We start from the raw sequence: 12,519 nt of genomic DNA, 5'->3' as shown, positions 1-12,519 counted from the left end.
TTCCACAGTCCTACCACCAACAGCGGCAGCAACACCACCACCCAGTGGCGTCTCCATGCTGCGTAAGTGCAGTGCACCACATTGTTTTTTACAGCACAGTATCTCTCTCCTTTTTTTCCCTTGTCAGTCTCTCTCTCTCTCTCTCTATCTCTCTCTCTCTCTGTCTTTCTCTCTCCCTCTCCCCTTCCTCCCTCTCCCCCTCCCTCTCTTTCTCTCTCCTTTTCTCTCTTTTTCCCTCTCTCTTTCTCTCCCCCCTCTTCTCTTCTCTCTCTCCCCCTCCCTCTCTTTCTCTCTCTTTTTCTCTCTCTTTTTCCCTCTCTCTTTCTCTCTCCCTCTCTATCTTTCTCTCCCTCACTCTCTCTTTTTCTCTCTCTTTGTCTTGCTCTCTCCCTCTCTTTCTTGTTCTACCTTCCTCTCCCCCCCCTCTATCTCTTTCTCTCTCCCTCTCTCTTTCTCTCTCTCCCCTTCCCTCTCTTTCTCTCTCTTTTTCTCTCTCTTTTTCATTCTCTTTCTATCTCCCTCTCTGTCTTTCTCTCCTCCTCCCACCGTCTCTTTCTCTCTCTTTTTCTCTCTCTCTTTCTCCCTCCCTCTCTCTTTTTCTCTCGCTCTCTTTTTCTCTCTCTGTCTTTCTCTCTCCCTCTCCCCCCCTCCCTCTCCCCTGCCCCCTCCCTCTCCCCCCCTCCCTCTTTCTTTTTCTCCCTCTGTCTTTCTTTGTTTTTGTTATTATGGAGGCTATGTTCAAGATTTATAAAGTTTATTTGTTTCCAACTGGTTTTGATGGAAGCTGTTCTTTTTCCACAGTCCTACCACCATCACCACTAACGGCGGCGGCACCATGACCACCACCCCCATCCCCCAGTGGTGTCTCCATGCCACGTAAGTGCAGTACACCACATTGTTTTCTACAGCGCTGTATCTCTCTCCTTTTGTCCCTTGTCAGTCTCTCTCTCTCTCTTTTTCTCTCTCTCTGTCTTTCTCTCTCCCTCCCCCCCTCCCTCTCTTTCTCTCTCTTTTTCCCTCTCCCTTTCTCTCTCCCTCTCTCTTTCACTCTCCCCCCTCCCTCTCTTTCTCTCTCTTTTTCCCTCTCTTTCTCTCTCCCTCTCTATCTTTCTCTCCCTCCATCTCTCTTTTTCTCCCTCTCTGTCTTTCTCTCTGCCTCTCTTTCTTTTTCTCCCTCCCTCTCCCCCCTCTCTATCTCTTTCTCTCTCCCTCTCTATTTCTCTCTCCCCCTTCCCTCTCTTTCTCTCTCTTTTTCTCTCTTTTTCCCTTTCTCTTTCTCTCTCCCTCTCTGTTTTTCTCTCACTCTCTCTCTCTTTTTCTCTCTCTGTCTTTCTCTCTCCCTCTCCCTCCCCACCCCTCCCTCTCTTTCTCTCTCTTTTTCTCTCTGTCTTTCTCTCTCCCTCTCTGTCTTTCTCTCCCTCCCACTCTCTTTTTCTCTCTCCTCTCTCTGTCTTTCTTTCTCCCCCCCTCCCTCTCTTCTCTCTCTTTTTCTCTCTCTCTTTCTCTCTCCCTCTGTATTTATTCTCCTCCCTCTCTCTTTTTCTCTCTTTCTTTTTCTCTCTCTGTCTTTCTCTCTCCCTCTCCCCCATTCCCTCTCCCATCCCCTCCTCCCTCTCCCCCCACTCCCTCTTTCTTTTTCTCCCTCTGTCTGTATTTGTTTTTGTTGTTATGGAGGCTCTGTTCAAGATGTATACAGTTTTTTTGTTTCCAAATGGTTTTGATGGAAACTGTTATTTTTCCACAGTCCTTCCACCAACACCACCAATGGCGGCGGCACCACCACCACCAATACCCCCCACACCCCAGTGGTGTCTCAATGCCGCGTTAGTGCAGTACACCACATTCTTTTCTACAGTACTGTATCTCTCTCCTTTTTATCCCTTGTCTGTCTCTCTCTCTGTCTTTGTCTCCCTCCCTCTCTCTTTTTCTCTCTCTCTCTTTTTCTCTCTCTCTCTGTCTGTGTTTGTTTTTGTTGTTATGGAGGCTCTGTTCAAGATTTATACAGTTTATTTGTTTCCAAAAGGTTTTGATGGAAACTGTTCTTTTTCCACAGTCTTACCACCATCACCACCAATGTCGGCGGCACTACAACCACCACCACCCTCACTCCCAAGTGGTGTCTCCATGCCGCGTAAGTGCAGTACACCACATTGTTTTCTACAGCACTGCATTTCTCTCCTTTTTGTCCCTTGTCAGTCTCTCTCTCTCTCTCTCTCTGTCTTTCTCTCTCACTCCCCCCTCCCTCTCTTTCTCTCACTTTTTCTCTCTCTCTTTCTCTCTCCCTCTCTGTCTTTCTCTCTCCCTCTCCTCCCCTCCCTCTCCTCCCCTCCCTCTCCCCTCCCCCCTCCTCTCCCCCCCTCCCTCTTTCTTTTTCTCCCTCTGTCTGTGTTTGTTTTTGTTGTTATGGAGGCTCTGTTCAAGATTTATACAGTTTATTTGTTTCCAAATGGTTTTGATGGAAACTGTTCTTTTTCCACAGTCCTACCACCATCACCACCAACGGCGGCGGCACCACCACCACCACCCCCACGCCCCAGTGGTGTCTACATGCCGCGTGAGTGCAGTACACCACATTGTTTTCTACAGTACTGTATCTCTCTCCTATTTGTCCCTTGTCAGTCTCTCTCTCTCTCTCTGTCTTTCTCTCCCTCCCTCTCTCTTTTTCTGTCTCTCTCTATCTCTCTCTCTCTCTCTCTCTTTGTCTCCCTCCCTCTCTCTTTCTCTCTCTCACTCTTTTCCTCTCTCTCTCTGTCTTTCTCTCTCCCTACCCCCCTCCCTCTCTTTCTCTCTCTTTTTCTCTCTCTCTTTCTCTCTCCCTATCTGTCTTTCTCTCGCTCCCTCTCTTTTTCTCTCTCTCTCTCTTTTTCTCTCTCTGTCTTTCTCACTCCCTCTCCCCCCCTCCCGCTCCCCTCCCTCCCTCTTTCTCCCTCCCTCTTTCTTTTACTCCCTCTGTCTGCGTTTGTTTTTGTTGTTATGGAGGCTCTGTTCAAGATTTATACAGTTTATTTATTTCCAAATGGTTTTGATGGAAACTGTTCTTTTTCCACAGTCCTACCACCAACAGCGGCAGCAACACCACCACCCAGTGGCATCTCCATGCTGCGTAAGTGCAGTGCACCACATTGTTTTTTACAACCACAGTATCTCTCTCCTTTTTTTCCCTTGTCAGTCTCTCTCTCTCTCTCTATCTCTCTCTCTCTCTCTGTCTTTCTCTCTCCCTCTCCCCTTCCTCCCTCTCCCCCTCCCTCTCTTTCTCTCTCCTTTTCTCTCTTTTTCCCTCTCTCTTTCTCTCCCCCTCTCTCTTTCTCTCTCTCCCCCTCCCTCTCTTTCTCTATCTTTTTCTCTCTCTTTTTCCCTCTCTCTTTCTCTCTCCCTCTCTATCTTTCTCTCCCTCACTCTCTCTTTTTCTCTCTCTTTGTCTTGCTCTCTCCCTCTCTTTCTTGTTCTACCTTCCTCTCCCCCCCTCTCTATCTCTTTCTCTCTCCCTCTCTCTTTCTCTCTCTCCCCTTCCCTCTCTTTCTCTCTCTTTTTCTCTCTCTTTTTCATTCTCTTTCTATCTCCCTCTCTGTCTTTCTCTCCTCCTCCTCCCACCGTCTCTTTCTTTCTCTTTTTCTCTCTCTCTTTCTCCCTCCCTCTCTCTTTTTCTCTCGCTCTCTTTTTCTCTCTCTGTCTTTCTCTCTCCCTCTCCCCCCCTCCCTCTCCCCCCCTCCCTCTCCCCCCCTCCCTCTTTCTTTTTCTCCCTCTGTCTTTGTTTGTTTTTGTTATTATGGAGGCTCTGTTCAAGATTTATAAAGTTTATTTGTTTCCAACTGGTTTTGATGGAAACTGTTCTTTTTCCACAGTCCTACCACCATCACCACCAACGGCGGCGGCACCATCACCACCACCCCCATCCCCCAGTGGTGTCTCCATGCCACGTAAGTGCAGTACACCACATTGTTTTCTACAGCACTGTATCTCTCTCCTTTTTGTCCCTTGTCAGTCTCTCTCTCTCTCTCTCTCTCTTTTTCTCTCTCTCTCTCTGTATTTCTCTCTCCCTCCACCCCTCCCTCTCTTTCTCTCTCTTTTTCCCTCTCCCTTTCTCTCTCCCTCTCTCTTTCACTCTCCCCCCTCCCTCTCTTTCTCTCTCTTTTTCCCTCTCTTTCTATCTCCCTCTCTGTCTTTCTCTCCTCCTCCTCCCACCGTCTCTTTCTCTATCTCCCCCCCTCCCTCTCCCCTGCCCCCCTCCCTCTCCCCCCCTCCCTCTTTCTTTTTCTCCCTCTGTCTTTGTTTGTTTTTGTTGTTATGGAGGCTCTGTTCAAGATTTATAAAGTTTATTTGTTTCCAACTGGTTTTGATGGAAACTGTTCTTTTTCCACAGTCCTACCACCATCACCACCAACGGCGGCGGCACCATCACCACCACCCCCCACCCCCCAGTGGTGTCTACATGCCACGTAAGTGCAGTACACCACATTAATTTCTACAGCACTTTATCTCTCTCCTTTTTGTCCCATGTCAGTCTCTCTCTCTCTCTGTCTTTCTCTCCCTCCCTCTCTCTTTTTCTGTCTCTCTCTCTCTCTCTTTGTCTCCCTCCCTCTCTCTTTCTCTCTCTCACTCTTTTCCTCTCTCTCTCTGTCTTTCTCTCTCCCTACCCCCCCTCCCTCTCTTTCTCTCTCTTTTTCTCTCTCTCTTTCTCTCTCCCTATCTGTCTTTCTCTCGCTCCCTCTCTTTTTCTCTCTCTCTCTCTTTTTCTCTTTCTGTCTTTCTCACTCCCTCTCCCCCCCTCCCGCTCCCCTCCCTCCCTCTTTCTCCCTCCCTCTTTCTTTTACTCCCTCTGTCTGCATTTGTTTTTGTTGTTATGGAGGCTCTGTTCAAGATTTATACAGTTTATTTATTTCCAAATGGTTTTGATGGAAACTGTTCTTTTTCCACAGTCCTACCACCAACAGCGGCAGCAACACCACCACCCAGTGGCATCTCCATGCTGCGTAAGTGCAGTGCACCACATTGTTTTTTGCAGCACAGTATCTCTCTCCTTTTTTTCCCTTGTCAGTCTCTCTCTCTCTCTCTGTCTTTCTCTCTCCCTCTCCCCTTCCTCCCTCTCCCCCTCCCTCTCTTTCTCTCTCCTTTCTCTCTTTTTTCCCCTCTCTCTTTCTCTCCCCCCTCTCTCTTTCTCTCTCTCCCCCTCCCTCTCTTTCTCTCTCTTTTTCTCTCTCTTTTTCCATCTCTCTTTCTCTCTCCCTCTCTATCTTTCTCTCCCTCACTCTCTATTTTTCTCTCTCTTTGTCTTGCTCTATCCCTCTCTTTCTTTTTCTACCTTCCTCTCCCCCCTTCTCTATCTCTTTCTCTCTCCCTCTCTCTTTCTCTCTCTCCCCTTCCCTCTCTTTCTCTCTCTTTTTCTCTCTCCATTTCCCTCTCTTTCTATCTCCCTCTCTGTCTTTCTCTCCTCCTCCTCCCACCGTCTCTTTCTCTCTCTTTTTCTCTCTCTCTTTCTCTCTCCCTCTCTGTCTTTTTCTCCCTCCCTCTCTCTTTTTCTCTCGCTCTCTTTTTCTCTTTCTGTCTTTCTCTCTCCCTCTCCCCCCCTCCCTCTCCCCTGCCCCCCTCCCTCTCCCACCTCCCTCTTTCTTTTTCTCCCTCTGTCTTTGTTTGTTTTTGTTGTTATGGAGGCTCTGTTCAAGATTTATAAAGTTTATTTGTTTCCAACTGGTTTTGATGGAAACTGTTCTTTTTCCACAGTCCTACCACCATCACCACCAATGGCGGCGGCACCATCACCACCACCCCCACCCCCCAGTGGTGTCTACATGCCACGTAAGTGCAGTACACCACATTGTTTTCTACAGCACTGTATCTCTCTCCTTTTTGTCCCTTGTCAGTCTCTCTCTCTCTCTTTTTCTCTCTCTCTCTCTCTCTCTCTCTGTCTTTGTCTCCCTCCCTCTCTCTTTTTCTCTCTCTCTCTCTTTTTCTCTCTCTCTCTCTCTTTCTCTCTCCCTCCCCCCCTCCCTCTCTTTCTCTATCCTTTTCTCTCTCTCTTTCTCTCTCACTCTCTGTCTTTCTCTATCTCCCTCTCTCTTTTTCTCTCTCTCTCTCTTTTTCTCTCTCTGTCTTTCTCTCTCCCTCTCCCCCCCTCCCTTTCCCCTCCAGCCTCCCTCTCCCTCTATCTCTCTCCTTTTTGTCCCTTGTCAGTCTCTATCTCTCTTTCTCTCTGTCTTTCTCTCCCTCCATCTCTCTTTTTCTCTCTCTCTCTTTCTTTGTCTCCCTCCCTCTCTCTTTTTTTCTCTCTCTCTCTTTTTCTCTCTCTCTGTCTTTCTCTCTCTCTCCCCCTCCCTCTCTTTCTCTCTCTTTTTCTCTCTCTTTTCTCTCTCTCTCTCCCTCTCTGTCTTTCTCTCTCCCTCTCCCCCTCCCTCCCCACCCCTCCCTCTCTTTCTCTCTCTTTTTCTCTCTGTCTTTCTCTCTCCCTCTCTGTCTTTCTCTCCCTCCCACTCTCTTTTTCTCTCTCTCTCTCTGTCTTTCTCTCTCCCCCCCCTCCCTCTCTTTCTCTCTCTTTTTCTCTCTCTCTTTCTCTCTCCCTCTGTCTTTATCCTCCTCCCTCTCTCTTTTTCTCTCTCTCTCTTTTTCTCTCTCTGTCTTTCTCTATTCCTCTCCCCCATTCCCTCTCCCCTCCCCCCCTCCCTCTCCCCCCACTCCCTCTTTCTTTTTCTCCCTCTGTCTGTATTTGTTTTTGTTGTTATGGAGGCTCTGTTTAAGATGTATACAGTTTATTTGTTTCCAAATGGTTTTGATGGAAACTGTTCTTTTTCCACAGTCCTACCACCAACACCACCAATGGCGGCGGCACCACCACCACCAATACCCCCACCCCCCAGTGGTGTCTCCATGCTGCGTAAGTGCAGTACACCACATTGTTTTCTACAGCACTGTATCTCTCTCCTTTTTGCCCCTTGTCAGTCTCTCTCTCTTTCTGTCTTTTTCTCCCTCCCTCTCTCTTTTTCTCTCTCTCTGTCTTTGTCTCCCTCCCTCTCTCTTTTTCTCTCTCTCTCTTTCTCTCACTGTCTTTCTCTCTCCCTCCCTCCCCCACCCTCCATCTCTTTTTCTCTCTCTCTTTTTCTCTCTCCCTGTCTTTCTCTCTCCCTCTCCCCCCCTCCCTCTCCCCTCCCCCCCTCCTTCTCCCTCCCTCCCTCTTTTTTTTTCTCCCTCTGTCTGTGTTTGTTTTTGTTGTTATGGAGGCTCTGTTCAAGATTTATACAGTTTATTTGTTTCCAAATGCTTTTGATGGAAACTGTTCTTTATCCACAGTCCTACCACCATCACCACCAACGGCGGTGGCACCACCACCACCACCCCCTCCCCCCAGTGGCGTCTCCATTCCACATAAGTGCAGTACACCACATTCTTTTCTACAGCACTGAATCTCTCTCCTTTTTTTCCCTTGTCAGTCTCTCTCCCTCTCTCATTCTATGTCTCCCTCCCTCTCTCTTTTTCTCTCTCTCTCTTTTTCTCTCTCGCTCTGTTTTTGTCTCTCTCTCTCTTTTTCTCTCTCTCTCTCTGTCTTTGTCTCCCTCCCTCTCTCTTTTTTTCTCTCTCTCTCTCTCTTTTTCTCTCTCTCTCTGTCTGTGTTTGTTTTTGTTGTTATGGATGCTCTGTTCAAGATTTATACAGTTTATTTGTTTCCAAATAGTTTTGATGGAAACTGTTCTTTTTCCACAGTCCTACCACCATCACCACCAACAGTGGCGGCACCACCACCACCACCACCCCCACCTCCCAGTGGCATCTCCATGCCACGTAAGTGCAGTACACCACATTGTTTTCTACAGCACTGTATCTCTCTCCTTTTTGTCCCTTGCCAGTCTCTCTCGACTTCTCTCTTTGTTTCTCTCCCTCCCTCTCTCTATCTTTTTCTATCCCTCCCTCCCTCTTCTGTACTTGTGTAACAGAAACATAATTTTTTTTCAACAGCATCAACAACTCAAGGGCCCCAGTCCTTTGCCTCCATTAGAACGTGGCTTGCAGCCCTGAGTAAGTACCGTGCACTACTGTACTGTACATTGTACTCTCCTTTTAACAGTGCCTCTCTCTTCCTCCTGTACTCCAAAGACCCATATCCAACCTCTTCTCCTTACACACTAATTGTTTCAGTACTTGTGTAACAGGAATATTTTTTTTCCCCCAGTGCGGGAACGTGGAAGGCCACAGCCACAACCCCCCACCGGCCAGTTGCCGGAACCAGGGCCAAGCAGGCCTCACAGGCTGTGTAAGTACTGTACCCTACACAACTGTACATTGTCTTATTCTTTACTGTCTCTCTCTAGTTTTTTTTTCACAGCGTCTCTTTCTCTCTCTTCTGTACTACAAAGACGCATCTCCAACCTCTTCTCCTTACACACTTAGTGTTTTTATTTTTTTTTATAAAGGACATCACTCTAAAGGTGCCCATCCACTTAAAGATACCGGTATTACAAACAATGCATTATTACGACATTGTAATCATGCAGTCGTTTGTCAGTACAGTATGTGATGAGCCTACTCTGAACAAGCAGTTGTTCAGTGCAGGGTCATCAATCATTTGCAAACATGCTTTGCAGATACTGTACAGTAATAGTCATTAACTTGTGGGAGGTTACTGTACAGTATCTACACCGCACCTAAAGTATCCCTCTGTCTGCCAGCCTGAAGCTTCAGTCAGTATAATGACCTTTGGTGTAGCAATGTTTACACTGTACAGTACTTTCCTGCATTGTACAGTACTGTAGCCATTGTATTGTTTTGTTCGTTTATGTACTGTACAGTACTTTGTTAGGAGCTACAGTAGCCAAACCATGTACAGTAGCACCATACCATATAAAGGTAAATACAGCACTGTTAATGTGAAAATATTTTTTTCCAAGACAGTCTTCCATCAGGGACCCCAAGGGAGGCAGGGACCACGCCTGACTCGAGGTAGAGTACAGTATTTACGGTAGTGTCAAGATTGAACAATATTGTATATTAGTGTTGTAATACTGTACCCTTTTTTTTCTCCCTACAGAACAAATCATTTTTTGGGGGGCCTGTATCGCCAGATGGCCCACCACTTAGTTGATTTATTTTTTAATTTTTTGTTTACTTTATTTTTGTTTATTTTTGATTTTTATTAAAATTCTTTATATACATTACAACGTTTTCTGTCTTTTTCTTGGTTCTCTGAATAAAGTACAGTATACTGTATATCCATTTATTGATACTGTAGCAACAATACGGTAAGAAAATGCAGTACAGTAAGTCACCCATTCACTACTTTTATTAATTGCACACCACTCTTAAGGGGTGATTTAATAAAGCTTGGAGAGAGATAAAATTGGAGAAACTGTAAATACAGTAGCACCAACCAATTAGCTACTACAGTAACTGTCATTTTTCAAATACAGCCTGTACAGTGACAGTTAGGATCTGATTGGTTGGTGCTATTTATCTACAATTTTATCTCTGTCTAAGCTTTAACTAAATAAATACACGACAACAGTAAACTTTTTTCAGCCAATCACGTGTTTTTGCTCCAATGGGTGTAAAAGTGCCAACCAATGTGCTCCCAACTGTCATCTCACAGGCTGTGTTTGAAAAATGACAGTTGGAAGCTGATTGACTGACACCTTATCACTTTTTTAACACTTTTCACTCTGTCTCCTAACACTGCTTAGTACAGTAAATAGACCCCTTGGAGAGAAAAGACTAAAAAAAGTAAATAGACCCCCAAATTGAAAACAGCACTCAGTGTATACAGTACTGTATGTCTACTGTACTGTATACTACTGTAAGTGCCGGGCAGCTGTGAAATCACTGGGATGGGCAACAGGGATACTGTACAGTATATGACTGTGGGCAGCAACCCCCATCAGCTGGCGCGCCCCTGGTGAGTGAAATCCTGGCCAATAGGATGATACACCCCTGCATCTGTGTGTTATTGACTTTTTGCACCTTTTTAATGACAGATGCACTGTCCCCCGCTTCTTTCTTCTGCCACTGGCATGTCCTGGAATTCCAAGCTGGACACGGACATGACTACTGTACAGTACCTAGGAGGAAGGAGATGACGTGAGAACAGTCCTTCCTCAATGCTGATCGATACGCCCTACTGGACTGAGGACTACAGTACACAAAAAGATTAGGCTTTTAAGTTAAAATCATTACTGGCACTTTTGGCCTCAGATCCAGAGTTTCACCTTGTCACAATCCTGGCTAGTTTTTACTAGGGGTGTGCACCGGCCACTTTTCATGTTTTGTGTTTTGGTTTTGGATCTTTCTTCATGTTTTGGATCTGGATTGGTTTTGCCAAAACCAACCTTCCATGTTTTGGGTTCTGGGTTTTGTGTTTTGGATCTGTATTTTTTTTTAAAAAAAGCATAAAAACAGCTAAAATCACAGAATTTGTGTGTTTTTCTGCTCCTATGCTATTATTAACCTCAATAACCTTAATTTCCACTCATTTCCAGTCTATTCTGAACACCTCACACCTCACAATAGTGTTTTTATATCCATAAGGTTGCACCGAGGTAGCTGGATGACTATGCTAAGAGATACGAGTGGGCGGCACAAACACGTGGTCCATCTAGGAGTGACACTGCAGTGGCAGACAGGATGGCAGTTTGAAAAACTAGGCCCCAAACAGTACATAATTCAAAGAAAAAAAGAGGTGCAAGATGGAATTGCCCTTGGGCCCTCCCACCCACCCTTATGTTGTATAAACAGGACATGCACACTTTAACAAACCAAACATTTCAGCGCCAGGGTCTGCCCCACAAAACAAGCTGGCAATTAATCTGTCCCTGCACAAACTGGCTCTACGGAGGCAAGATGTCATCCTCATCCTCCTCATCCACCGATTCCTCACCCTCTTCAGTGTTGTGTACATCCTCATCCTCACAGAGTATTAATTCATCCCCGCTGGAATCCACAACCACAGGTCCCTCTGTATGTTCTGGAGGCTGGTCTCCCTGGAAGAGTTGATAATTCATTTTATGAACATCATCTTCTCCACATTTTGTGGAAGCAACCTCCTACGCCTTTTGCTGACAAGGTTCCCGGCTGCACTAAACACTCTTTTGGACTACACACTGGAGGGGGGGCAACTCAGGTAAAATAGAGCCAGTTTGTACAGGGACCTCCAAATTGCTTCTTTTTCCTGCCAGTACAGGTACGGACTGTCTGACATGCCTACTTGGATGCTGTCACCGATGTAATCCTTTAACAGACAGATGCACGCTTGTCGCTGCTGCTTTAAGGATGCAGGTGCGGCTACAGCCCACACATTTCACAAAGACAGAAAAAAAAAAGAAGAATTTTTTTATTGTTTGTGGAGCGCACTTTGAGGGTTACACCACCCTTTAACAGACAGACGCATGCTTGTCGCTGCTGCTTTGAGGATGCAAGTGCGGCTACAGCCCACACAATTCACAAAGACAGAAAAAAAAAGAAGAATTTTTTTATTGTTTGTGGAGCGCACTTTGAGGGTTACATCACCCTTTAACAGACAGATGCACGCTTGTCGCTGCTGCTTTAAGGATGCAGGTGCGGCTACAGCCCACACATTTCACAAAGACAGAAAAAAAAGAAGAATATTTTTATTGTTTGTGGAGCGCACTTTGAGGGTTACACCACCCTTTAACAGACAGACGCACGCTTGTCGCTGCTGCTTTGAGGACAGTATCATATGCAGTGACAGTAGACTTGTCAGAAATTGTTGGCATGTCCTTCAGTCCGGACCAGATGTCCAAACCGGCCCTTGACTTATGACACAGGCACACGCTTGGCGATGCTACTGTGTTGATGCACGTGCGGCTACATCGCACACAAGTCACAAACACATAAAAAAAATATTTTGTTATTTTTTGGAGCACTTTGAGGGTTACACCACCCTTTAACAGACAGATGCACGCTTGTCGCTGCTGCTTTGAGGATGCAAGTGCGGCTACAGCCCACACAATTCACAAAGACAGAAAAAAAAAGAAGAATATTTTTATTGTTTGTGGAGCACACTTTGAGGGTGTCACCACCCTTTAACAGACAGACGCATGCTTGTCGCTGCTGCTTTGAGGATGCAGGTGGAATCTAGACGGGATTTGGAACCGGGGACACACTACCTCCATCAATTGTCTAAATCCCACTGCACTAATGGCGGATACCGGATGCACGTCTAACACCAACATAGCAGTCAAGGCCTCAGTTATACGTTTTGCTTCAGGATGACTGCTGTCGTACTTCATCCTCATCGCTAGGGACTGTTGGAGGGTCAATTGTTTAGTAAAAGTAGTGGTGTTCCTACTTCCTCTCTGGGATGATGAACAACTCCCAGCAGAAGCAACAGCACTAGGAGGAAGTGGTTCTTGATCTTTCCCTATTTTATTTTTATCAGAGAAAGTTTGGTCCTCCATTTATGTTATATTGGTATATACGTGCGGCTAAGGCGCACACAAACACAGAAAATATTTTTTTATTCTTGCTGGAGAGTAGTGCACTTTGTGGGTTACACCACCCTTTAAGAAATGAACAAGCCGGTTCTTT

This window comes from Taudactylus pleione, unplaced genomic scaffold (assembly GCF_031769625.1).
Source record: "Taudactylus pleione unplaced genomic scaffold, aTauple2 ptg000066l, whole genome shotgun sequence".
NCBI lineage: Eukaryota > Metazoa > Chordata > Amphibia > Anura > Myobatrachidae > Taudactylus > Taudactylus pleione.
Note: the sequence above shows the minus strand (reverse complement) of the source record.